This window comes from Tachypleus tridentatus, chromosome 13, assembly GCF_004210375.1.
Source record: "Tachypleus tridentatus isolate NWPU-2018 chromosome 13, ASM421037v1, whole genome shotgun sequence".
NCBI lineage: Eukaryota > Metazoa > Arthropoda > Merostomata > Xiphosura > Limulidae > Tachypleus > Tachypleus tridentatus.
The window spans coordinates 189,125,908-189,152,648 of record NC_134837.1 but is presented as its reverse complement, the minus strand read 5'-3'; the positions used below and the strand labels follow the sequence as shown (position 1 = coordinate 189,152,648).

Sequence of the window (26,741 nt, the reverse complement as noted above, 5' to 3'; positions counted from 1 at the left end):
TAAAAACGTATTCAGACTAAAAACATCGTTATGAAGTGCGTTATTGACTATTCCACGATTCGCAACTGGGACAGCGATAAGCCTACAGATTTACAATGCCAAAATATGGGTTTGATTATCTGCGGCGGACATAGCAGTTAGCTCAATCTGGTTTTGCTCTACAAACGGAACCCACCTATTACAAATCACATAAGTTTGGTTAAAAACGAAAATTGGCAACATAATTTTATCAGTGTTTCGAAATCTGGATTCAGACTAACTTCAACTGTATGAAAATGTTTGGTTTCAATATCTCGTATATCACTTCAATAGAAATATCCAAGCCTTGTTACCTTCTGAACCTTAAGATCTTCGACTCTTTGATTATTATTGTTATAACGCTCCCCACGGCTGAAAGAACAAGCATGTTTGGTGTGACGGGGATTCGAACCCGCGATCATCAAGTTAAGAGTCGAGTGCCTTAAACACGTGGCCATGCCGAGCCTTGAAATTTTGTAATAGCACGGATAGAGGGTTTCCCTTACAACATTTCTGTCGATTAATGACTTCAAATTTCAGATAAGTATTGAAATATTTCAAGGTGTATTTTTGTTTTTATGTGACCTGAAAATTAACTTGATGCTGGAAATTTGTCTATCAATAAAAGTGGCAGATAAGCAAGAATCTTGAGGTATACAACAGCACCTAGTAACCTGGTTTAGCAGTTAATTATATACAAGGTGTCTAAAGGTTAGAATGTCGGCCTTTGAACCCAAAGGTTCACTATACGCACGCGTTACTAAAACAAATAACAAAAAAAAAAAAAAAGCGAGATTTAGAATTTGGGTCCGTGGATGTGCTAAAGGAGCAATGATCGAATCCTACTGTTGGGTCAAACAAGAGTTGGCGGTGGGTGCTGATGACAACCTGCCTTCCTTCTAGTTTATCAATACAACGATTAGAGATGGTCATGCATGACTTAGCGCAAAAGTTCTCAAAACGAATACGTACTAATCAACCATATTTGATTGTTATACAGCATATTTAAATTAAGAGTTTTAACGTATCAGACACCACATATTAAGCGTCTAACTCATTTAACATTGATACGCTTTCATTATTTCACTCTCTTGTTTATCATTTGATATCTTCATACGCATTAGCTTTTAGTTGTACTGCTACTCACTCGATAGCTTGAATAAATTGTTTACCCCTATACAAAAGTCTCTCTCTCCGATCACGTATGACAACAGTTAATACATTATCTCGCATTTACTATACATAAACCTTATCTATCAATTATCTGTCTAATTTACAACTGATTCAAGTTATTCTGTAGCATCTAAACATTCTCAACAGAGTCAAATATATCCAAGAGTTATAATAACCTCATTGTATTTAGTTGTGTCTGATTCTATGGTACTTTAATATATTAAAAAACAACAACACTGTTGTACTAACTTCGTTGTATTTACTTTGTTGTATCTGTCTCTGTTGTTCTATAATACATTTACAATGAACACTGTTGTAGTAAGCTTGTTGCATCTAACTCTGTTGTTCTATAATACATTTACAATGAACACTGTTGTAGTAAGCTTGTTGCATCTAACTCTGTTGTTCTATAATACATTTACAATGAACACTGTTGTAGTAAGCTTGTTTCATCTAACTCTGTTGTTCTATAATACATTTACAATAAACACTGTTGTAGTAAGCTTGTTGGATCTAACTCTGTTGTTCTATAATACATTTACAATGAACACTGTTGTAGTAAGCTTGTTGCATCTAACTCTGTTGTTCTATAATACATTTACAATAAACACTGTTGTAGTAAGCTTGTTGTATCTAACTCTGTTGTTCTATAATACATTTACAATAAACACTGTTGTAGTAAGCTTGTTGTATCTAACTCTGTTGTTCTATAATACATTTACAATAAACACTGTTGTAGTAAGCTTGTTGTATCTAACTCTGTTGTTCTATAATACATTTACAATAAACACTGTTGTAGTAAGCTTGTTGTATCTAACTCTGTTGTTCTATAATACATTTACAATAAACACTGTTGTAGTAAGCTTGTTGTATCTAACTCTGTTGTTCTATAATACATTTACAATGAACACTGTTGTAGTAAGCTTGTTGCATCTAACTCTGTTGTTCTATAATACATTTACAATGAACACTGTTGTATTTACCCAGTTGTGTCTGGCTCTGTTGTTCTATAATACATTTACAATGAATACTGTTGTAGTAAGCTTGTTGTATCTAACTCTGTTGTTCTGTGATACATTTACAATGAACACTGTTGTAGTAAGCTTGTTGTATCTAACTCTGTTGTTCTATAATACATTTACAATGAACACTGTTGTAGTAAGCTTGTTCTACTTACCTAGTTGTGTCTGACTCTGTTGTTCTATAATACATTTACAATGAACACTGTTGTAGTAAGCTTGTTTTACTTACCTAGTTGTGTCTGACTCTGTTGTTCTATAATACATTTACAACGAACACTGTTGTAATTATCCCGCTGTGTGTCTTTTTCCTACGTTTATTAAACCATTTCTGAGTGAGATCGAACTGCATTTGTATTTTAAGAAGAGTACTATACAGTGGTAGTAACTGAGTACTATACAGTGGTAGTAACTGCGCACATAAAATAAGAACACGTTACATTGAAAACGTATTTCGGTGGCGCTACCGAAAGCGCTGACGCGTCCTTCATGCTTTCCAGCGACGATCAACCACTAATACCATAACAATTCAGTCACGACCACTCAACTACTTTCATAACTGTGTGAGAATTATGTAATAATCTGTATTTACAAGTTGATGGCACATAAGACGTTTTACAATAACAACAACTGTGTCATAACAAGGTCTGTGATGTTGATCTATCTTTCACAAGTTACGTTTCACGCAACTTTATATAGTTTTAGCTGTCACCTGGCCTCGTGCCATAGTTCTAAACTGCTGTACCTGTAAAAGGAAAAATTGAATGAAATACTTAGAACTTTTGGGGATTATACATCATCCCTGTGATTTATTAAGTGAAAGACTTTCCGTTACGGATGCTGTTTAAAATATATTGAGAAGAAATCTGTTTCCGTTTATTGTTCATAAAAATGTTTTTGATATTACACATGTAGAAATGATTACTTTTAGCCGTGAGACTTTCGAAGTAATAACAAAGACGAATCTGCGCTAATACCTGTATTAAAAACGTGAAAAATATATTTCAAAATTTGACATCTAAAGTTTTTAAATCCAATTAAGAGTAGAAAAAGGGGACATTCTCCAAGAATCTAATTCAAAGTGAAATTTGGAGATAAACAATAATTCGTTGTAAAAGAGAAAATGATTTTACCCACATTCCTTTAAATAGTGTAAGAAATAATATTTCAAATTTGTTGAGTTTTTTTTCCAGGACATCACTACCCAACAAGCTTTTCGTTAACTACTAGAATTAACCAGAGAAACATAAGATTCAATAAACCAATGTTTATATACACAAAATAATACAAGTTAAGAAGACTGAAAAAACATTTAACTTCTTTTTATAAGTTTTTAGGCCTATCAGCTTTTAAATGTTTCATCTCTTAAATCGTAACTTTTAAAATATACTTTTATTTTCTAACAACACTCCTCAGTCATGACCTGGGCGCTCGACTCGAAATTTGCGAGTCGCGGTTTCGAGTCTCTATCATGCTCGCTCTTTCAGCCATGAGAGTGTTATAATATTTCGTCAGTTACACCATTTATTGGTAAAGGAGTAACTTAAGAGTTGGCGGTGATTGATGGTGACTAGCTTCCTTCTTTCTAGTCCATCGGTGCTAAGTTGGGAACGGCTAGGGCAGATAGACCTCGTGTAGTTTTGTCCAAAATTCGGAACAAACTAAAATTGGCATGGCATAGCCAGGTGGTCAGGACGCTGGACTCGTAATTTGAGGGTAACGGGTTCGAATCTCAGTCACACAAAACATGCTCGGACTTTTCGCCTTAGGAGCGTTATAATGTTATGGCCAATCCCATTATTCGTTGATAAAAGCATAGTCCAAGAGTTGGTGATGGGTGGTGATGACCAGCCATCTTCCTTCTAGTCTTACACTATTAAATTAGGGACGGCTATCGCAGATAGCCCTCGTGTAGCTTTGTGTGAAATTCAAAAACAGACAAACAAACAAACTAAAATAAATCATATTAAACGCTAGGTTAAACTAAATACGTCACTGAAGAAACGACATAAAAACTATTGGAAAGCTGGCAGCTGATACAGTGAGGAAATGACAAAACGTGTTCCTCAGGTCCTAATAAGAAATAAAATAACTCTTATAATATTTAAAGACAAAAGTCAAAGTTATATTACCAGATTATTCTTTGACAATTCTGTTAGTTCTGTCGACTATATCAGATTGCTTCAATATGACCAAAATCACCTTAAAAGTTTTGTTTATTTGTTTTGGTGATAAACGCAAAACGTAATCCACGGTAGGGTTAGAACCCAGAATTTTAGTGTTATGATATCTTAAACTAATCTATCAACTATCAATAAGAGGAATATGGAAAAGCAGTTTTATGACAAACTATTATGATATAAGTAAAAGTCTTGAACGATTATTTATCGTTCTTCTAATTTTTAGTTAACTTTTGTTTTTACATACATTTCAGCCGTGAGGATGTTATAAAATGGGTTATTCCCACTATTCGTTGCTAAAAGAGTAGTGGCGGAGGGCAGTGATGACTGGTGTCCTTCTTTCTAGTCTTTCGCTTTTGCCCCCCGCCAGTACAGCGGTAAGTCTACGGATTTACAACACTAAAATCATGGGTTCGATTCCCCTCGATGGGCTTAGCAGATAGTCCGATACGGCTTTGCTATAAGAAAAAAAACAAAAAAACTTTCAATCTCAAATTAGGGACAGCTAACGCAGATAACTCTCGTGTAGCTTTGCGCAAAATTCAAACAAAACAAAATTCTGACATAGCATCTAAAAAAACTGACCAGTAAGATAAATTTGTATAGGTATAAAACGATAGGTAAGTGTTAGGACAGCATGCAAAGCTGTGGCATTTATACTCGTTTCATGAAGAAGCGAAGCCTCAGTGTGTGTTTTTCCTTGTTTTTAATCAATAATATTATGACATTTATTTTTGTTGGACAACCTAAATGATGCTACACAATGGAAATTAAAAACTCTCCGAACTTTCACCTCATCTTATTAATTTAGATGTCATCGAGTAACCGTACATATAATCAAAGGTCAAATGTCAAAGAGCTTGTGCGTAAAAGAAAATACAACGTTTATTTTTCGCCCAGCATGGCCAAGCGTGTTAAGGCGTGCGTCTCGTAATCTGAGGGTCGTGGGTTCGCATCCCGGTCGTCCCAAGCATGCTCGCCTGTCAGCCGTGGGGGCGTTATAATGTGACGGTCAATCCCATTATTCGTTGGTAAAAGAGTAGCCCAAGAGTTGGCGGTGGGTGGTGATGACTATCTGCCTTCCCTCTAGTCTTACACTGCTAAATTAGGGACGGCTAGCACAGATAGCCCTCGAGTAGCTTTGTGCAAAATTCAAAAACAAACAAACAAACAACGTTTATTTTACGATAATTTTATATTATTGAGAGAAAATTATAGATATTTATTTATATAAAATGATTGTGAAATTCAAGACTAGTAGTTTGAAGAACAAGAGAGTTAAAAATGTTTGTGGTTTTAATATTTCAAAACAAACATGATTTTGTGCGTGGTATTATCTACTAAAATAAACATTCCAACTTACCTTGGATATTTTTTATTTGACTGATATTGTTGGGCATGTTATAATGCCAATTAATTATTGCAGCTGCAGGGTGCACATTGTAATGAGAACTGTTTACTGCACTTGATTTTTTTTGTAACTTGCATATTCAACACATTTTGGAAAATATTTTGTTTATATTGTAATAATAGCTGATAACTGAATTTTTCATTACATGTGTGCTGAACTTGTGCGATATTGTGTTTGTTATACATAGCATCGCATGCAGATTATGAGTCATATAAGTTATAAAGCAAACATTAAACTATGCAGGTGCGAAACAGGTAAGGAACCTTCCGCAGTTGCAACGAGGATAATCTGTAATAAGCAAATGAAGAAAACAACTTTGTATGTAAACCGTAAAATATAGTACCGTTATATGTGGTTATAACATAGTCACTTGGTCTTATATTGTGGTTATCTTTTCAAACCTGTTTTGTAGTGAAAGTGACTAATTATTTTTACACTTTATATTATTATCATGTATACAACTAATTTTTCTTCTTCTGTTTTTATTCTTTTTCAAAATTGTTGCACATTGGGTCTATAATTTAACACACTCCTTGTTCCACTGATTATCAATCCATTCCACTTACACTTACGTTTCACACATTCAACAAACAACCCGTATATTGTTAAACAGCTTTCACAGTACAACACCATCAGTCAAATGTTCCATAACAAACCTCTAATTTCTCATAAACGACACACTAATGTTGAAGATTTACGTGTCCATTGTCATCTCCCGAACAACGATACATTTAACATCTGATACTCCAGCTCATATATGCAGTTGTTAGAGGAGATGTAACACGTTGGTCATACAACATCTGTCAGAGGCCCTAAATTAACTTATCCTGTGAACAGCCATTTCAACTGTACATCCAAATGTTTAATTTATTGTATTGTTTGTAACAACTGTGACTAAATATACTTAGGGGAAACCAGCCAGATGCTTGCTGAAGACACTATAAAACACTTACATAGCATCTTGATTAAATCTCAAGATAAATCTGTACTTCGGCACTCCAACATAACTGATTATTCTCTTGAGCACTTTATAGTATTAACCTTACGTCATGCCACCTCCAACACCAATCAAATAATCGCAGTCGAAAAAGAAATAATTTTGAAACGAAATACGCAAAAAAGCTCATAATAAGTGGAAAATACAAAGCGTGAAATCGCAACTTCACATGTATCTCGGTATGTACACAACAGACCTTCATGTGAAATTTGATGGTCTGTCAACAGGGGGCAAAGTAGTGATAAAAACGCCTATAAAAACCGTAAAACGCAAAGTTCAAAGCTAAAAATTTGTATGCTTTTTCCTTAATGAACTTCCATACCAAATTTAGTGAAAAACCACTCAAAACCTTCGAAGCAGTTACATAAATAAACAGCAAACAGTACTATTATATTTATATACATTTATAGTTTCAGTTCATATCTGTCAATTTAAAGAAGCTTACCTACCACAAGAAGTTTGAAAAACATTAGAAACGTACTATCTTATTTTGTCAACTAAATATTGCCCCCCGCTAGTACAGCGGTATGTCTCCGGATTTACAACGCTAAAATCAAGGGTTCGATTCCCCGCGGTGGGCTGAGCCGATAACCCGATGTGGCTTTGCTATAAGAAAAACACACGGTTAAATATTTACTACTTAATGAAAAAAGTCGTTAAATGAACGTTTGTGTTGTATTTTTCCCTTTTATATGTATGAGCCTTGTTTTATTTTACTTGAAGTTGTAAAACTGTTTGCAGCGCTACACAGTTGGAAATTAACAGGAAGATTACATTGACGATAGTTTTGGAGTCAGTCGTGTTTCCAAGAAACGTTCAATGCCGTAACTGCTGCAAAAATCTTTCACTCTATTATAACACAGTCACATCCAATGTTAGTGACAGCACTCAAACACTAACCGGCTCATGTACAAAAGTGTGGAAACAATTAGTAAAATATTTTAAAGACGGACTCAGCAGACAGCCCAGTGTGGCTTTACTACAAGAAACACGCACACATTAAAGACAGTGAAACTTTTAAATCACAGGGCAACCTCTTTTAAAACTATAGAGTTAAAAAACTAGCAAAATTCTGGTCCTTGTTTAGGCATGAAAATTTAAACATAATCGTTATACTGAAATGCACTAATGAATTTTATAGTCAACACAATATGAAACACTATCTACCTTACTTACCTCACTACTTACTGTAGTTCGAAAGATGTAATTACGTGGCTGTGAAAGTTATTATTAAAATAGCAGTTTATTGAACAACAACTTTTGTTTTAAGTTAAATACATAATGAATAATTTGTGCCACAAACTTTCAAACTAATTGCTTTTTAAAAATTATAGTAGCAAGCAATTCAAGATTATTGGTAAAATGAACAAATCCACCAAGTAGTTTATACACTTCAATGAACAAATCCACCAAGTAGTTTATACACGTCAATGAAGAAATCCACCAAGTAGTTTATACACTTCAATGAACAAATCCACCAAGTAGTTTATACACTTCAATGAAGAAATCCACCAAGTAGTTTATACACTTCAATGAACAAATCCACCAAGTAGTTTATACACTTCAATGAAGAAATCCACCAAGTAGTTTATACACTTCAATGAACAAATCCACCAAGTAGTTCATACACTTCAATGAACAAATCCACCAAGTAGTTTATACACGTCAATGAACAAATCCACCAAGTAGTTTATACACTTCAATGAACAAATCCACCAAGTAGTTTATACACTTCAATGAAGAAATCCACCAAGTAGTTTATACACTTCAATGAACAAATCCACCAAGTAGTTCATACACTTCAATGAACAAATCCACCAAGTAGTTTATACACTTCAATGAACAAATCCACCAAGTAGTTTATACACTTCAATGAACAAATCCACCAAGTAGTTTATACACTTCAATGAACAAATCCACCAAGTAGTTTATACATTTCAATGAACAAATCCACCAAGTAGTTCATACACTTCAATGAACAAATCCACCAAGTAGTTCATACACTTCAATGAACAAATCCACCAAGTAGTTTATACACTTCAATGAACAAATCCACCAAGTAGTTTATACACGTCAATGAACAAATCCACCAAGTAGTTTATACACTTCAATGAACAAATCCACCAAGTAGTTTATACACTTCAATGAACAAATCCACCAAGTAGTTCATACACTTCAATGAACAAATCCACCAAGTAGTTTATACACGTCAATGAACAAATCCACCAAGTAGTTTATACACTTCAATGAACAAATCCACCAAGTAGTTTATACACTTCAATGAACAAATCCACCAAGTAGTTTATACACGTCAATGAACAAATCCACCAAGTAGTTTATACACTTCAATGAACAAATCCACCAAGTAGTTTATACACGTCAATGAACAAATCCACCAAGTAGTTCATACACTTCAATGAACAAATCCACCAAGTAGTTCATGCACTTCAATGACCTTCGTAGTTCTTGTTAGTTTCACTGATACTGTTCATTTTATTTTGGTTTTTTTCGTTGTTACGCACATGAACTAAACTTCATACCAAACGATTAAACTTAATCTAGTATAACAAGGTCAAAATCATGCTTGCTTGATTTCAATTAATTTCTTTTGAACCCGTTATTTCAGCAGTAATTATAATTATAACCTATATATTTATATTAAAATTAGAATTCATCATGAGAACGAGGTGTCTGCTTGTTTTTTTGGCTTGCTTCTAGGTTTCTGGTAGATGGAATGAAGTTTATTGTCTCCTGATATAAGTTGGTACTTATAAATATAATGCGAACTGTTAGGTAAGAAAATAGATCTATTCTTGTAATATGACAACTTATATTTATTTATTTCTATAATTAATGTATGTGCATTATAAAAGGACTTTTATCTCGTATTTTAAAACGTTATCAAAACTTCGACTGAAACAAAACGTAAATAATACTTTCAAGGAAAAATTGATTAGATCTCAAAAACGATTTAGAGATACCAATCTTAAAGACATATGGATTTTCCTAAAAACTTCAAAATCGCGACATCTCACGGGAGTTCGAGACACAGCTGCTCTAATTCACGCGATTCTCGAATGCTTTAAATACATAGCAAAAGGAACTCAGTGTTTACAAATTGTTGATATAGTTTTAAATAGTGGAAACAGAGAAGCAGGAAGTCCTCTACAAATGAATTTTGTTGCTCTAATCGTGTTTGTGTATAATAGAGTTTATTAATACTAAAATAAAACAACACGTGCTATACCTGCTAGTCCGACAAAATACAGAAGTCAAATGAGATGTGTGTATGTGTAGGGGGAAGGGAGGACGGGTATTACCCACTGATTAACAATTTTTCGGTTCGGATATGTTTTTTATTTGGAGCAATTATATAGGTAATAACCTTGTACGTTAATCACGCTAGACTAATATACAGCATACAGTTCGAGTGTGTTGTTATAAAGAAAGCAGTACACGTTACGATAGGAAAGTTTGTGTCGCTAGCAACATTAATTTATATATATATACATGTGTAGCTGTACATGATTATTACAACATTAATATATATACATGTGTGTAGCTATACATGATTATTACAACATTAATATATATATATATACATGTGTAGCTGTACATGATTATGCCACTTTCCCATTTTACAAGAAAAAACGTAACACTTTTTTATGTGGAAATGGGCGTGGCTTGATATATTTTTTTGTTTGCTAACGTGTGTGTTTACATGTGTTCTTCAGTGTTACCAAAGCTAACGCTGTGTATCTAATGCTGAGGCGAGGTTATATATATTACCAAATGTCTAGTTAGTTAAAAGCTGTGTTGGCTCGGCATGGCCAAGCGTGTTAAGGCGTGCGACTCGTAATCTGAGGATCGCGGGTTCGCATCCCCGCCAAACATGCTCGCCCTTTCAGCCGTTGGGGCGTTATAATGTGATGGTCAGTCCCACTATTACTCGTTGGTAAAAGAGTAGCACAAGAGTTGGTGGTGTGTGATGATAACTAGCCTAGCTGCCTTCCCTCTGGTCTTACACTGCTAAATTAGGGACGGCTAGCACAGATAGCCCTCAAGTAGCTTTGTGCGAAATTCACAAAACAAACGAACAGAAACTGTGTTGTTCAAATTTTAGGGTTATAGTTGTATTCTGATTTTCGTATTTCATTAGAATACGGTTTCGTTGGTAATCACTGTCCTTTAGAACATACATAGAACTAATGATTTCCATAATCCATTGAACAAGGAAATCAGAATAAAATTATGACCCCGTACAAGACTGTTTGTTTAAATCTGTGTAAATATAACAGTACTGTTGTATGACACGAGTACACTAGCGAGTATTTAAATAACTACAAGTGTTATTGTTCTATATAAAAAACCTGGAACGTTTTCATCAGATAACTGTTGAATAAGTGTTTTTCAGCGAGATTTAATTGCTTTTCATAATTCTTTACAATTTTCCTTCAATGTACTAATGATGTCCATCATGTCATGATTCAGCGATAAAAATAATTGCGAGCAGTATATTAGAAATAGGCGTTATTTTATAAGCCTTCATTTCGGTTTTTGCTTTAAGTATAATGATATACGAAGTTTAATATACATATGTGTCTCTTTTTAGCTGTTATATGCTCTCATATAAGATCCTAGAGTTGGAGAAACTAGTTGGATTGATAGAACGTCTAATTAATTAATTAATTAGTTCTCATTGATTATTCTTGAATCATTGGAATCATATCAAGAGTTACAGAAATATTACATTGGAGTGAACCTGCTGTTCGCTCCGTAACAGTTAACTTGAAAACTACTTCAGAATTTACAGTTAAAGGTCTTTTGGTTAGCTTTAAACCTATTTAGTATGGACGTCAATGGTTGTTTGGAATTAAACACAGAGCTACACAACGGGCTATTTGTGCTCTGTCCACCACGAGTATCGAAACCCAGTTTCTGGCGTCTAGTTGGACGACAACCAAGACGTTTCTGGATATTAATGTAAACACAATAGTCTCTGTGTGTATTTGATTACACCTAGCAACTCGCTGGACCAGTTGTCACCAAACTTTGTATGTAGCCTTAAACCCCCACGGGGAGTGACAGAGAAGGGTCGATCACTGGACAGCTCCCCCTATAGTTCTAAAGTCTTACTATCCTCTACGTATTTTGAACGGATACGTCAAGTGGTAAGTTTTAAAATAAATATAGTGAACATAGTGAAGAGAGACTATTCTTCAAAGTAAAGTAAATTGTGGTACTTGTTGAATCTAATATATGAAGGAAAGTAAACGTACTACACTATCAAGCAATAGTACTTACTTGAATCTGTATGAATAACATTTTAACTGTGACGAAAAATATCACGTCTTGAATAATTTAGTATAACAGAGATAGTATTCATAAGTGTCTTATAGAAAATAAGTTTATTTTTTTGAATTTCGTGTAAAGATACAAGAGGGATAACTACGCTAGCGGTCCCTAATTTTGCAGTGTAAGACTAGATGGAAGGCAGCTAGTCATCACCACCCACCGCCAATTCTTGGGCTACCTTTTTACCATCGAATATTGTGATTGACTGTCACATTATAATGCCCCCACAGCTGAAAGGGCAAGCATGTTTGGTGTGACGGAGATTTGAACCCACAACCCTTGAATTACGAGTCGAGCACTTTAACCACCTGGCCATGTCGGGCCTTACAAAATGAGAATGTTATTATTTCTTTATTATTCAGTTTTCATGGACATAATCACTTTTAACTGCTTTACGAGAATTTCTCGACCAACCTTTATCATGTGTATATAAACAAAACAAGATAAGGTTTGAAAATTGACAAGTTCGATGTATGTTAACTAACACAGAAACACGTTCTGACCTTTTATGAATTCAAAATTTTAAGACTCGTGATATGTTCTGCTAGGACTAATTAATTTTGAAATTTTATAATTTTTATATGCTATAATTGTTGTTTAACTGCTGTTCATAATTATTTTTTTATATATATATAGAAGAATGCGATGGATCGTTCTGCGCTAGCCGTCCCTAATTTAGCAGAAAATAACTAGAGGGAAGACAGCTAGTCATCACCACTCACCGCTAACTCTCTCACCAACGGATAGTTGGATTGACCCTCGCATTATAACGTCTCTACGGTTGAAAGGGTGAACATGCTTGGTGAGACGGGGATCCGAATCCATAACCTTCAGATTGCGAGTGAAGTACCCTTAATTATTTAGCCACACCCATCCGTGTATCTAATAAGTTTTAATATATATATATATATATTCAATATTTAAAATCAATTATTTATTTTTATATTTTTCTTGTTTTGGTTTTCGCTATAGTTTTCAGCATGATGTTCTATATTTTACGGAAGGTATACTGAGTGCTATCTGTACTTATAGTAGCCGTCTTTAATTTTAAATCCATCTCCTAAATAGAAGACAAGCAGCGAATAGCATCTTTCGCCTATATTTAATGTATTATTAGTTTACCGAAAGGTGGAATTTTATCGTAACTGTTTCAATGCACTAAAGACTCTAAGGTGCGGCAGTAGGACGCGAACCATTAATTCTTCAATTCACAGTCCAGGCACGTTTATTACTGAGCCACACCCATACCATGTAGACATGAATTTCTATTGAAATATTTAAAAATACAGTGTACTTGAAATCGTAGCCTAACGCCTTCTTTCTCGTTGTACATTTAACGTGTACAAACATTTCATTCGAAATGCTGTTCACCTAACATGATGGTAATAATTATGGAAGGCCTAAGGCAAGATTAAGAATGTATTTATTTATCATTTGATGTATGTATATCTTTATAGAAATAATCCAGAAATGGAGAACCTTTGTATTTGTTTTCTGTTTACTCCAGACTTTATATCAGCGTTAATAACGATTTTTTATTTACATAATCACCAGTGTATCAAGATATAGTTTCAGCGGTCTTCGCTTAATCTTATTTAAGTGAGCAGTTTTCTAATTATAAAATAAAACAATCGACATAAATTATCATTTACGAAGGTATAATTATGTTGCTTTCTTCGATTGTATTGTGTGGTTTGGAAGTTCTAACACGGATACTTTCTTCAAGGTCCCTGTCTGCCTAAGCCACTACATTCTGTCTTCCGCAGCGGCTGATCTCGGATATTAAAACCTATATACCTAATTAGTGAAGAATTAGCATACACTATCGTTCTATGAAAACGACCTCTGCAGTTCCTTTCAGCTACTATTTAATTGTCAACGGAGAGCGATTTGTATTTACGCGTTAGGTTTTATGTAATTTACAGAGGCATTTTTTATTAGATATTACTTTTTTACGTTCCAATTCATATACATAGAGAGGAAATGGATATTTGTTTCTATCGTAACTCCTCCGAGTCTGTTGAGCCAATTTCAACCAAAATTTTTATATTAATACTATGAATTACAGAGAATGTTCTAAACTCAACTCTGTTTTTATTTTGCAGATTCTGTTGATTAATTATTCTCAGTCTATTGAGTAAATTCAAACAATCTTGAAAGGCTGATGCTTTGGAGAGTGTTGAATATTTTGAAGAAACTGGAAGTCAAAGTATGAAGGTTACTGTGTTGTTTCTCAAACCATGATTTTCTCATGGTTAGTGAGATGTTGGGGTTCAAGTGTGAGATCACCTCAAAATCTTTATTTGTTGGTAGATGGAAAGTTTTAACTTATTAAGATGAAGTTTATGTTTGAGTTATTATTTTTAAATTTACAACGTTCAAGTTAATATTACATATTCCCCGTCAGTTGATGGGTATTTCAGCTTGCAACTTTATAAAAGAAAGAAGAAGGAAATACAGTTTTGAATTAATTAACATTAGAGTACCAAAAGTCGCTAATTAACTGATTGTATTCCAATGCTAATGATGAGTAATAACAACACGGTGAATTTTGGAGAGAAAAGTTGTTTATACTGACTTTTTGTTGAAAAACAAATTGTTCAGAAGTTGTTTGTTTGTTTCTTTGTTTTTGTAACTAAGCACAAAGCTACACAATGGGCAAAAGGTGCTCTGCCCTCCACAGGTATCGTAACCCGGATTTTAGCGTTTTAAGTTTGCCAACATACTGCTGTGCCACTGGGGAAGTTGATAAAAATTCTGTAAAAATTGATCTCAAGACGGCGGGTATGGTTTTAAAAGTTTTATTGAAATAAAATAGAAAACAACGTTTCGACCTTCTTAGGTCATCTTCAGGTCGAAACGTTGTTCTCTACTTTATTTTAATAAAAGTTTCAATACCCATACCAGCCGTCTTTAGATATATTTTTACTTCAAGTTGGTTTCTCGTCAACACGAATGATAAAAATTCTGTTGGTTCTGCACTGACTATAAACAATTAAACTGAACACAAATATACTTTTTAATACAGCAAATACACACTTAATTTCTATTAAATATATAGCAGACTAATAGTTTTATAAAGGTCGATAAAGATGTTTGAGTTCTATAAAACGACTTTTCAATGTCACGTTGGTTCTCTCAATATTCCATAATTACATTAAGAAGTTCTTTGATTTGCACACCTCTCCATTTGTAAAATGTCTATAACTTGTTTAAATTGCCCAATAATATTTCAGTTAAAAAGATAAAATTTTGAATTTCTTTATTCCTCTCAGATTTTACTTGTCCTCATTTAGCAGTCCCCCACCCCACAGTTATTGAAAAATAACCCTGTTGTCATTGCTATGAATAAATAATTTTTTGCTTGACGCAAGCTATTTGAAATGATCATCGCTTGGTTAATTAATATTATATCAAGTTTTTTGAATGTATAAACGTAATATTATAAAAATCCATACATCGACTTTCGAAATTGATTCCTTATAGTTTTAACAGTTTTTCCTGTTACATAATAATTAATACTGTATTTAGTATAACAAAGTAGCTTAGATAATGTTTCTCTCAGTTGTGTTAGCTCTATAAACATGTGTCTTTAAACTGATACTTTGGTTACAGGATCCCTAATAACATAGACTTGTCTACAGAAACGTAAACAATATGGTATTTTTATTACATAAAGTGCATTGCATGAAGTGTACTTCACGGGAATGAAATTGGTATGTATACATACACACAACCGTACATAGTTCAGGTTAAATGACCAATTACGTATTTTATATCACCTAAGTTATCATGAGATGTCCGATTTGTATAAACAATAACAAGGGTGAATGACATTAGTCTATATGAGTAATTTTTCCTTTTCACAGCCATAATAATATAAATTTATTCTTTAATTTTCTTATGCATTGTTATATTTTCAATGATTACTTTTGAACTGCACCACTATTCTCACAATATTAGCAGGCCTGGCATGGCCAGATGGTCAGGGTGCCCGATTAGTAATCTGAAGGTTGCGGGTTTGAATCACTGTCATACCAAGCATGCTTGCCTTTTCAGCCGTGAGGGCGTTATAATGTGATAGTCAATCCAACTATTTGTGAGTTGGCGGTAGGTGGTGATAACTATTTGCATTCCCTCTAGTCTTAAACTGCTAATCTAGGGACAGATGTCGTAGATAGACCTCGTGTAGCTTTGCGCGAAATTTAAAACAAACGAGATTCCTTAAACAATTCCTTTGGCAATACATTCTGTGGATAATTATTAGAAAGATGAAAATGGGGAGGATGTGAAGCCGTATCTTTACTGCTATTTGTTTTTAATTCAAGGAAACGTACCTCCTTTTTTTTCATAAATACGTAGGTCACAGAGACCCGACTTCTCACTAAAGGAAAATGAAACTGCTCGTAATGCAAGAAAACCTTTCTTCGTGATTAAGCTCTACCTGCACGATCATGAATCAGTCTAATATTACAAATGTTCACCATTCTCAATGCATGCACGGCGTCTATCCGCAATAGACGTGTACACATTCTTGCTCAGTCCTGGAACTTGGGTCTGTTGAGCTGAGGGACATTTTATACAGAGTTGTTTTTTTTAGTCCTAGTTTGTACGTCATTCTGTCTTCACTGACGTCGTTCGTATGCCTGACGGAATGCAATTTTTTTAGGGTTCAAAAACAATTCCTGGGGTAGGAATCGAATGTCAATTTATGAATAATGCATTACTAATATATGCTGCTAGACTCTGTGTGAATCGGGTGTACATGAGGAAATAAAGCATTACAATCAAACAAACTCGTAGTAATATTATTGTATATATATATCTGAACATTTCCTTTCTAAGTTATTATTCCATTATTTCTTTCAAATGCTCATAACAAAAAAATTTATATTTCGAATAATTAGGTAATATATATTACTATTAATAACACACAAAGTATAAATACATGTAAAGAAAACATTTTCATTATTCGAGATGAATTATGCATATATTTCATTAGCCTGAGCCATTATATTGTTGTATTTTATAACTTCGAAAACGTTGGGATTGTTTATTAAACTCAAACAAGTAAATTAAACAGCGACTCCTAACGGAATATTTCAAGGACTACTGAATTATTAGCAGTGATGCCGCACTGTCTTTATTTAAACATTATAATAAAGGAACAAGAAAAAGTGTTATTTCATAACGAATAATGTATTTTTCATTATTAACAATAGAAAGAAAACAAACCAACTTCGAATGAGTGTTCGGGTGTTTGGAATTAAGTATAAAGCTACACAATGGACTATCTGTACTCTGCCCACTACGGATATCGAAACCTGGGTTCTAGCGGTGTGAGTCCGCAGACAAACCGCCGTGGCCCGGCATGGCCAAGCGCGTAAGGCGTGCGACTCGTAATCCGAGGGTCGCGGGTTCGCGCCCGCGTCGCACCAAACATGCTCGCCCTCCCAGCCGTGGGGTCGTTATAATGTGACGGTCAATCCCACTATTCATTGGTAAAAGAGTAGCCCAAGAGTTGGCGGTGGGTGGTGATGACTAGCTGCCTTCCCTCTAGTCTTACACTGCTAAATTAAGGACGGCTAGCACAGATAGCCCTCGAGTAACTTTGCGCGAAATTAAAAAACAACAACAAACAAACATACTGCCGTGCCAAAATTCCAAAAATCCAACCTTCAAAAATAGTATAAGGGTTGCGATGTTGCCTATTCGTTTTACTAGTACTTTGGGCTGTTCGTGGCATAAGTTTTAGCTCCTTAAACTTTGGGCTTGAGATTGACTAGTTCGCGTTGCATTAGGGCAAAACAAAACACGCACTCCGCACTTTGTGATCATATATGCGTTGTAAGAGTGAAAATCAGTTCCTACTATTCAATTTTAGTTATTCAGTAGTTGATAAGTGTTGTTTATCAGATATTTTCCCACTAGACCGTCAGTTTAAAATTAAGGGCGACTAGATTTACGTCAATATCCTATATGAACCAACTTAGTTCGTCACGCTTTCTCTCAGACTAGAAGTATAGCTTAACCTTTATAAATGGAAGCTACACATTACAGAAATAAAATGAAATATAGACACACTGATGTGTTATAAACACTCTCAGTTCATTATATGCTTGTATGCTATTGAATAACACAGCTTACTCAAAAGTGAAAACATCACTGTTCTCAGTGAAGGGAAAAACTGTTGAAATAAATATATATATACACGTTTGTATAACAATGTCTGAAATGTTTACTTGTTATACAATTGTATCAGTGATTGAAATATTTATCTTTAATATAATGTTATACAGAAATTAATATTTTTTCTTGTAATACAATACTATAAAGAAGTAAATGAGATGTTTATGTCTATATGACAGTAGAACATTACAATACAGCAGTGGCTAAAATATTCACTCGTAATATAATACTACATAATAATAAATGAAATGCATAGCTATAACACATAAATATAAATCACTAAGTGGAATGTGGCCTTTTAAGGTATATAAACTCATTTTATTAGAGTTAATCAGATAAGATAGCGTTCATTTTTGCAATTTGTATACATTTATTCTAGAATAAAGCCAGTTTTAATAATTATTCCACTAACAAGTCTTTCTAACATTTATAAAATATTGAGTTTTATTCCATTATTATTTGTTATTTGTAGGACAAAATAAATCAATTTTCCAAATTAGCCTAACCTATATTCGTTCAAGTTCTAATGTTACCTCACAACAGTGTTCTAAATAAGCTTTGGTAATAAAGGGAAGCCCAATATATTTGCTACCTTAGGAATTTTTTCCAATCAATCCTTCAGTTAGGGCGTCTATTACAGTGGATTCTGCTGTTGTTTCGATTGTTTTAGAAGAGTATGTGTGTGATTATTAAGTAATGACAGTTATGGAAGAATATCAAAGTTGGTCCATTAACAAAGTTCGTCATTTCCTCACAATCGGCCTATGGAGTTGTAATATTAAGCAGATGGTCGTAAAAGTTTTACTTGCGTTTCTTTAATGGAGTTTTGGCGTGCCCGGTTGCCTTCATGAATCAAATATTTCTAACTGAAAGGTGTTATCTTTATATTCATTTCCTTTGCAATCTCGGAACAAAAAAAAAACTCTATAAGTGATATTAACCTATCTAATTATAGTGCTTTCAGCTAATCAAAAGAGATTTTGAACGATGTTTGTTTTAATTCATCAGTAGGCAGTACACTATGTAAAAAAAAAATGTTTATTAAACAACCCACTTTAAATCCACAAGCATTCCATAATAAATACACAGTTTATAACTCTTCATAACAATACACGACTTTCAATATTCTATTGTGTACGTTTTAATGCACTTTTAAAATATATCTGCGTGGAAAAACAAAAGTTAGCTTTCATGTTGCTTTATGTTTTACACAATTGTGTTGTATGCTATATTATCGATTACTGTTAACCAACTGAACCTTGTGAGGCTATTTCCGGAGAGGTTTTTATCTTGTTAAACTGCATACTGCTTTGAGAAAACGTGGCGCCCCCGGTGGTTCAGAGTGAAGTCTGTGTACTTATAACTAAACTCTGGTTTCGATACCTGCTGTTGGTAGAGCACAGATAGCTTATTGTGTACCTTTGTGCTCAACAAAAATATACCGAGCTCGTGAGAGAATGCACTTTATTATATCGTGCAGTTGATACGTTTACGTTGTTTGTTGCAAAACACCTTGTGGGCAATGAACGAATTCCAATAAATTGGCCATACTGGCTAAACCTAAATTGGAATACTTCAGATGCTGAATTTCTTGAATTGTGTGTAAAAATATAAATATCTGAAATAAAACTCATCTGTTTTATATTATTTAAAAACTGCCTAAAGTGTAACATTATATGTAACTTTTATTTTGGTCTTTATAATTTAAACCAACCAACCAAACGACTGGATACATTTCAACAGAAAACGTAATTCCACTGCTAAATCATTGCTGTCTTTAAAAAAACATTTTGACAGATATATGGTTGACAACCATATGAAATTAAACTTCACTTCAGAAATACATACTGAGGGATTTTTTACGACTTATATGTTCATCTGTATCATTTTAAAATATTATAAACCCACAGTTTTATTTTATCTTTGTCACTCATGAAGTAAACAAAATAACTGGTTGGGTATATTATTTTCATCTATAAAAATATTCAGTAAGAAAACCAGTTTTTTTTTTTCTCATATATGGCCCGTCATGGTCATGTGGTTAAGACACTCGACTCGTAATCTTAGGGTCGCGGGTTCGAATCCCGGTCATACTAAATATGCTTCCCCCTTTCAGCCGTGGGAGCGTTATAATGTTACAGTCAATCCCACTATTCTTTAGTAAAAGAGTAGCCCACGAGTTGGCGGTGGGTGGTGATGACTAGCTGCCTTCCCTCTAGTCTTACATTGCTAAATTAGGAACGGCTAGTGCAAATAGCCCTCGTGTAACTTTGTGCGAAATTCCAAATAAACTTTTCTCACACAGGGCTCCTAATGCTTATCGTACTGACTGATTCCAAAGTGGCAAAAATATCCTCACATAAACTAAACTAGATGTTATCCACAATAAAGCAGTCTTAGCCTCATTCAAGGTCGAAAAACTTTTATTAGCACAATATGTATCTGGTGCCACTGTCTACCCACTAAAGAATGTTAAACAAGGGGTAATATGACTATTTTAAGCACGCATATACAGTTATAGCTACCGAGACCAAAGGGAATATTCCCATGGACTAATTAATACACAGCACAATACAAAATTGCCGAATTGAAATGCAGAACATGCATTCTAAATCTTCACGCCAAATATTCGAATGCGTGTTATATATGGCATTAAACCTAACTTTCGCACGGCACTTTCAATGTAATTGGATTATCTCGAGATAGGAAAATATACATAGCTATTTGTTTGTTTGTTTTGGAATTTCGCACAAAGCTACTCGAAAGTAATCTGTGCTCGCCCTCTCTAATTTAGCAGTGTAAGACCAGAGGGAAGGTAGCTAGTCATCACCACCCGCCTCCAACTCTTAGGCTACTCTTTTACCAGCGAATAGTGGAATTGACCATCACATTATAACGCTCCCCACGGCTGAAAAGGCGAGCATGTTTGGTGCGACGGGATGCGAGAAAAACAAACTTAAGTTATTCTTGATAACGGGAAACCCACTTGAAATAAAAATGTATCTCAGAACGGTTGGTATGGATATTAACACTTTTATTGATGAGGAGAGAACTACAGTGTTACAGTGTTAAATTATGGACAGCTAGCGCAGATAGCCCTCGAGTAGCTTTGCGCGAAATTCAAAAAACAAAACAAACTTACAGTTTCTTGGCAGGATCTTCGACCAGGCCAGGAAACGAAAGGTCTTACAAAGGTTTTTACACAACAAATAAATATTTAACGTTATTGTACCTAACACAAATTTCAAACTGAAAGTTTATTCATGTATTTTTTTTTTTCACAGAGTTGCATACTAAATACTGAACAAGGCTTACTTGTCACAAATATTTCAGGTAATTTTACGAGCAAACTTTTTCGATAGAAAACAATGATTGAAGATCAGTGATTATACTTGTACTTTAGAAGTAGTCAAACTTCTTTTTGTGATCAACTTGATAGTAACAGCGTGGAACACAGAGTGGTCCAATCAGGAGACCAGGTCAGCTGATGTCTTTAATTTTCAAGAGGCGGAACGCCATTGCAGCCCGTTCTTCCCAAGTGTAATCCCTGAAGAAAACTGAGCCAGGGACCGTAACAACTGATTAATTAAATTATTTTACGTGTGTGCGCTCAATTTTTAAAGCCATAATATGTGTCCACATTATAGATTTAAGTGTATTGTTTGCTAATTGTAATACAAAATTTTCCAAATACGAAGAGTTGACATTCTCGAAGAATTTGTGTTCAGTTCGATCATCACAACCACCTTATCAATAGACTATATGAGAAATATAATTGACATTTCGTCTTTCATGGTTTTTAAACATGTTCAATTTAAAATATTTTAATAATTTTACTACTAGTTTGTTCAATTAAATATTTTTGAAATGTATATTATTGTAGCTTGTATTTATTACAACAGAGTCGCTTCATTGTAGTGTATTTAATAGCTTCATCATATAGACGTCATATTCATTATTCATTTATATTTGATATTTTTGTCATCTTTATTTTTTGCATCATTGTTTTTGCTAATTTTGTGTCATGTCCCATTGCTTTGTATTTACGGACTTTGTGATGCATTGTCTGAATTGAATTTAAAGCATTTAAATGCCATATATATTTTGAAGCAACAAAAATATTTTATTTTAAATTAGGAGAAGCCTTGTTCTGTGAAAAACACAGGCGTAGGAAGCAATAAATATTATGAGTGTTTTAATGAGACAAGTGTGTGTGTGTGAAGAGTTAAGAGGGGAGTTTGTTTGGGGATGGTGTGATAAATTAAAATACAGATATACATGAATAATACACATTTTAGTCGAGAAATAGTTGGACTAAGTCAACAGTTTCCTAAACCTATGATTGAAAGTTATATAATTATTGAATTCATTATATAGTGTACTAAGGTCATTGTATTGTTTAAAGTTAGATGTCATTAGACTCGTTAATAAATGCCTTAATTCTAGGTACTGTTGAATAATTTAGCTGTATATTAATTAGCTTCATTTCTCAACACAGTGATTTTAATACGTCATGTTGTTTAAATAAATGTTTTATTACATTAATTTCAGTGTTTTAGTAATCATTGGGCTGGTTTTGTTTTGAATTTCGCGCAAAGCTATACGAAGACTATTTGCGCTAGCCGTCCCTAATTTAGCAGTGTAAGACTAGAGGGAAGGCAGCTAGTCATCATCACCCACCGCCAACTCTTGGGCTACTCTTTTACTAACGAATAATGGGATTGACCGTCACATTATAACGCCCACACGGCTGAAAGGGCGAGCATGTTTGGTGCGACGGGGATTCGAACCCGCGACCCTCGAATTACAAGTCGAACGCCTTAACCCACCTAGCCATGCCGGGCCCATTGGGTTGGTCTAGCGACAGTAGACCTGTAACCATACAGAAGCTAGAAACACAAGGATGGTATTCAGTATTAGTCCTGATAGACTAAGACAGGTCAAGCAAGCCACTTGTTCTAAAAACTCAAGGAGAGCCTCGAAAATACTCAAAGAAACATAAGGCGTGGATACCAGTTGAAATAGGAAAACCAGAAGTGAGATGTAACAAAATATGAACAAATAATTGGAAATAGAGAAACAACATTGGAAGAAGCAGAGGAACGAAAAGTATATTTGGATAGAAGCGTTTGACAAAGTTTTATTGAGTGAAATCGCTGACAGGCTTTGGCCTTACAGAAGAAAGAAGATATTGTCAAGTTCATTATTCATTACACGCCTTTAATGTTGTTTTTCAATGTCAAGAACTATTGAATCCGTTATTCAATACAATGGTTCTACAGGTCTTTGTGTTGTTTCATCGCCTCTGTACCATACGATTCTGAAAACTTGGTTTGTTGAAAAATATTATTTATTATTTGTTTGTTTGTTGTTGTTAAGATCAGAGCTGCTCAAGTGGCTGTTTCTGCTGTGTCCACCATAGCTATTAAAATCTGTTTTTTTAACTTTAAACATTCTGACTTACCGCTCAACCACTGGTGGAGGCTTTCTTCATGTAAAATAGTGTTAGGTTTTATTTCTTTGAACAATGTGGAGATTTTTGTACGTTTATTGTGCGCCCAAAACTTAAATCAATAACAAATACGTCAGTAAGAACAGAAACAGCAACTGATGATGGATGTAGGACAAACATGGATACGTGTAGAGATGAATCTGCAGTTTTATGTATATAAACGCACTAGAAATAAAAAAGTTCCCACTGGAGTAAATGACGCCACTGTAAAAGGTCTATAACCTATGTTTTTGAACTCTAGCTCTGACGTCATCTGTTTGGTAGTGGAAATGACACCTACAAGTACAAAGTACAGAATCAAATTTTGAAATATTCTGAAGAAAGCTAAATTTAGCACTATTAAGGATAATGTATCATAAGTCGCTATACGCATTTTAAATGGACTTTCGTGCAACACAAGTCCGATAACTTATTCTATATTAATAACCTGCGTTCAACATAAAGTACTACTTCTTGTGAATGAGGAATGGTTTGTTGATAATATTTCTACCTGATATAAAGTGTGTTCAGTTGAAATCTAGAGACTATTACTTCTAAGATGAGCTGGGCGTGGCCTATTGTTAGTGTACTTGGACTGTAAATATGAAGTTTAATTGCTCGAGTACCATTTGTTCAAAGTCATTCTCCAGCCTTTAGTGCATTGAATACGTTATAAGTGTGACAAGAATATTCCAATTATTCGATTAAAATACCCCAAAATTTGACGGAAAATGTTATTGTCTCTTCATATAAAACGGGGCCCGTAATCTGAGGGTCACGAGTTCGCTTCACTGTCGCGCCAAACATGCTCGCCCTCCCAGGCGTGGGGGCGTTATAATGTGACGGTCAATCCAACTATTCGTTGGTAAAAGAGTAGCCTAAGAGTTGGCGGTGGGTAGTGATGACTAGCTGCCTTCCCTCTAGTCTTACACTGCTAAATTAGGGACGGCTAGCACAGATAGCCCTCGAGTAGCTTTGTGCGAAATTCAAAAACAAAACAAAATTGATTAGCTGCTTTTCCTCTAGTGGCAAAACGGTTTGTTTACCGATTTACAGCGATAGAAACCGGCTTTCGATACTAGTGGTGGGCAGAGCACAGATAGCCCATCACGTAGATTTATACTTCATTACAAACAAACAAGTCATCTGGGATAATCTTATTTACTTTAATTATACATAGACATTAATTCTTATGGTAATTCTATGAATAATCAGCAATCCTTACTTACCACTAACGCCCCCCGCTAGTATAGCGATATGTCTACGGATTTACAATCCTAAAATCAGTGGTTCGATTCCCCTCGTTGAGCTCACCATATAGTCCAATGTGGCTTTACTATAAGAAAAATACACACACACTTACCACTAGAATATTAACTTTCTTTTTTATTTATTTGTTTACTTTTTGTAAGTCCATGGAATGAACACAATATCTATATACTTTTGGTAAAATGTAATCCTTCTTTGGCCTACAGATAAGTTACAAAGTTGTCAAATTAGGGAAGATATTTTATAAACACGTCATTGTGGTTTTAACTCTTGTTTCATTACATCGTTTTATAAGTCATAAGTTTTTAATATTCTTGTTTGTTTAATTTTTATTTTATATATGTATAAATTATATACTTTACTTTTAGAAACTGTCACATGCAAGAATAATCAAGTAAACTAGAGAAACCTTGTTGCGATAGTCCGAGCCGTATAGGCGCTAGCCCCGCTGACGTGATCAGGTAGGTAGGTATTAAATCAAAATGTTGCTGTTTCAAAAGTTTTTTGAATTGTTATACCAGAAATGTTAGAGACCTTTTATAGCATATTATTAGAATATATGTGCATAACATAGCGTAATCACTACTTTGAATGACCAGCTTTTCGCTTAGAAATTCAATAGGATGGCTTTTTCGGCGCGTGAATTATTTGAAAGCCTTGTCATTCTCTACTATTACGTACTACCGTAATTCATAATAAAAATAAAACCACAGAAACTTTGGAGGCAAGCTTTAACAATAAGGTTAACTTTTTGTTTTGTTTAATAATAGAATTATGTTGTTTATAAGCCACCGAAAGGTAATGAATTAACTTAATGTGTTTCCTTTTATCTTTATTTGTTTTACTAAAGTTATTGTCCTTAAAATTAGTTGTGTATGTATAGTTTTTAAACTTTGTAGAGTAGACTGGAGGACTGATCAATAAAAATTATAAAAATGTTTTGCTAGAAACAATGTACTGGATGTCTCTTTTACTGTTAGAAATGTAATCTTCAAAATGATATGTACTGACTGTGATAAAAATAAATTAGTGAGATCGGTCATTTAGTACTACATGAACGTTTTAAGAAAGACATCTATTTAATCATGAACTTCGATTATAAAAAGGCCATTGATAAACACTTTCTAAAGTAATATTGTACAATAGATAAAACATAGATATTTGATATTAAGTTATTTGCAAAATGTAATCGTTTCGTTGATAGTAAATTCAAATAGTCTTAGGTCTGGTATGGCCTGATCGTAATCTGAGGGTCGAGGGTAAGAATCCCCGTAACTGAACATGCTCACCCTTTCAGCCGTGAAAGCGTTATAATGTAACTATCAATCCAACTATTCGATGGTAAAGAAGTAGCCAATGAATTGGTTGTTGGAGGTGTTAACTAGCTGCCTTCTCTCTAGTCTTACACGACTAAATTAGGGCCAGCTGGAGCAGTTAATTCTTGTTTAGCTTTGTGCGAAATTCAAAACAAATCATACAAAGAGTTTTTCCTGATTCGATGTTAGACACCCAAAATAAACAAAAATAATTCTTGTATTTTGTAATTATTATTAATTTTTGTTCAATAGTTTTGTTTTCTGTAACTTAAAAAACACGTGGCAATACTATTGTTAAGCTAGTTTCAAACTGTTGTTTATGT

General features: G+C 34.2%; 1 long non-coding RNA gene across 2 annotated transcripts in view; it reads right to left on the bottom strand.

The window, feature by feature from the left end:
* Positions 1-754: 754 nt before the first annotated feature.
* The window catches only part of LOC143238785 (uncharacterized), a 51,249-nt gene continuing 25,262 nt past the window's right edge, over positions 755-26,741 (bottom strand). Inside the window, exons 4-5 of one of the 2 annotated variants that reach the window (XR_013020756.1) lie at positions 25,063-25,169; positions 755-2,955 (exon numbers count right to left, since the gene is read on the bottom strand). This is a non-coding gene — a long non-coding RNA (uncharacterized LOC143238785). Of the gene's footprint in view, positions 2,956-3,015; positions 4,849-25,062; positions 25,170-26,741 lie in introns of those variants that run through there. The other variant, XR_013020757.1, reaches the window with a different exon arrangement.